General features: G+C 53.5%; 1 long non-coding RNA gene across 1 annotated transcript in view; it reads right to left on the bottom strand.

The window, feature by feature from the left end:
* Window positions 1-2,119, bottom strand: part of LOC112400213 (uncharacterized) — a 4,906-nt gene continuing 2,787 nt past the window's right edge. The window contains exon 3 of the long non-coding RNA XR_003003375.1: window positions 1-337. This is a non-coding gene — a long non-coding RNA (uncharacterized LOC112400213). The remainder of the gene's footprint in view (window positions 338-2,119) is intronic.

Here is a 2,119-nt window from a genome sequence, read left to right as displayed (position 1 = left end):
GGGGGCCCTCCCTGCCCTTTGGGGGAAACTGCAGGGTCTTCAGGTGGTACAGAGACGTTCCAGGCCCTGGGAAGGAAGCACAGCCCTCCTCTGGGGATACAGTACACCTCTCCCTACACTTAGGAGGAGCCTGAGTGCCTGGACCTAGACACTCATGGTGAATTCTCCCACCTTTCCCACAAAGCAAGGGCACTCCGCTTCTGACAGGTGTGTTCCCTCTGGACATACTGGGTGCCTTTCGGGGGAAGAGGAAACCCCACTGGGGCCAGGGGAGCAGGCACCCAGCAGCCATCCTCTCCACCCTCCTGGGCAAAAGCAGCTTCCCGGGCAGGAAGGGCTGCAGGAGAGGAAAGGCAGAGTGAAGACCAGACCCAGCCTGTCACCAGACCCCAGAATCCCCTCCACCACTTGAGATGACCCCCGCCACAGAGGATGGTCATGGAAGCCAGGACAGGTCAGGGGCCTTAATGGCTCCATTTTCTGGATGAAGATACAGAAGGTCTTGTAAGCACACAAGTTCTACTGTGAAGCGCTCTGTATAAGCATCCCAGGGCAGCTGTAACAAATGACCACACACTAGGGGGCTTAAAACCTCAGAAATTTATTTTCTCTCAGTTCTGGAGGCCGGAAGCCTGAGATGCAGGTGTGGCAGAGCCGTGCCCCCTCTGAAGGCTCCAGGGCAGGGTCCTTCCTGCCTCTTCCATCTTCTGGGGGCTCCAGGCATCCTTGACTTGTGGCCCCATCACTCCAGTCTCTGCCTCCCCTTCTCTCTGTCTCTGTGCATCTCTCTCCTCTTCTTATAAGGACACCAGCCACTGGCTTAGGGACCCCACCCCCACCCCACTCCAGGATGACCTCATCTTAACTAATGACATCTACAAAGACTGTTTCCAAAAAAGGTCACATTCTGAGTTTCTGGGTGGACGTGAATTTGGGGGCGCAGGACACAATTCAAACCAGTAGGACCTCCCAGGCCCACGTTTTGGAAGGCTCAGTTCAGACCCCCCATCCCCAGGCTCTGCATTAATCAGATTCACCTCTCCCTCCCCACAGCCGAATCCCTCCCCGCCCTCCTTTCTTAGGCCAAACTGCCCAAACTGCTCCATGCTGTAGCAGGAAGGATCTAGATGGGCCTGCCCCGCCTTATGAGAAACAGGAGCACGTGGCCCTGAACGCCTGCGGGGAATTCTGAGCTCCCCACATACCCAGGGGACCCCCTGCCTTCCAGTGGGAGAGCTCCAGGTGGATCTGGGCTGTGCTGATTCTGGAATTCTCCACAGTGACAGGACTCTGTCCTTGACCAAACGTTAGGCCCCTCTGATCCCTCGTCCCAACTAGGCTTCGACCTTTGGGCTCCCGAGTTTGTCTCTGCATTGTACAGTTTTGGCAAAAACCCTGCTAAGTGACTTCAGCGAAAACCCCTGCCCTCTGTTTCTATAGTTATATGAGCTGCCACCGAGGGGGCAGCTGGGCGGTGGCTACATGGGACTCTGCCCTGTCTTTGCAACTTCTTATGAGTCCGTAATATGTTTAAAATTTAAAGTTTTAAAAAATAGTAGTCTCCCCCCCAAAAAAAAGAATTTCATGGGAAACGTTGATTAGGGAAAAAATGCCTAAAAAGGGGGTGATAATTTTTTTAAAAGGCTAAGAACACTGCCCAAGGGGAAGCTGTGTGAAGGTACATGGGAACTCTCCGTACCACCCTGGCAATAGACACTTCCAAAAAAAAAAAAAAGAAGGGAATTCCCTGGTGGTCCAGTGGTTAGGACTCCGTGCTCCAACTGCGAGGGCCTGAGTTTGATCCCTGGTTAGGGAACTAGGATCCCACAAGCCTTAGGGCGAGACCAAAAACAAAAAAAAAAGAATTGACACTTCTCTAAAGACGACATACAAATGGCTAATAAGCACATGAAAAGATGCTCATGGTCACCAGCCATCACGGAAATGCAAATCAAACTCACACTGAGATAGCACCTCATCTCCCCAACAGGATGGTTAGGATCAAAAAGACAGACAAGGGCTTCCCTGGTGGCGCAGTGGTTGAGAGTCCACCTGCCGATGTAGGGGACACGGGTTCGTGCCCCGGTCCGGGAGGATCCCACATGCCGCGGAGCGGCTG

This window comes from Neophocaena asiaeorientalis, unplaced genomic scaffold (assembly GCF_003031525.2).
Source record: "Neophocaena asiaeorientalis asiaeorientalis breed wild unplaced genomic scaffold, Neophocaena_asiaeorientalis_V1.1 scaffold357, whole genome shotgun sequence".
Taxonomy (NCBI): Eukaryota; Metazoa; Chordata; class Mammalia; order Artiodactyla; family Phocoenidae; genus Neophocaena; species Neophocaena asiaeorientalis.
Note: the sequence above shows the minus strand (reverse complement) of the source record. Positions and strands in the feature narration are given on the sequence as shown.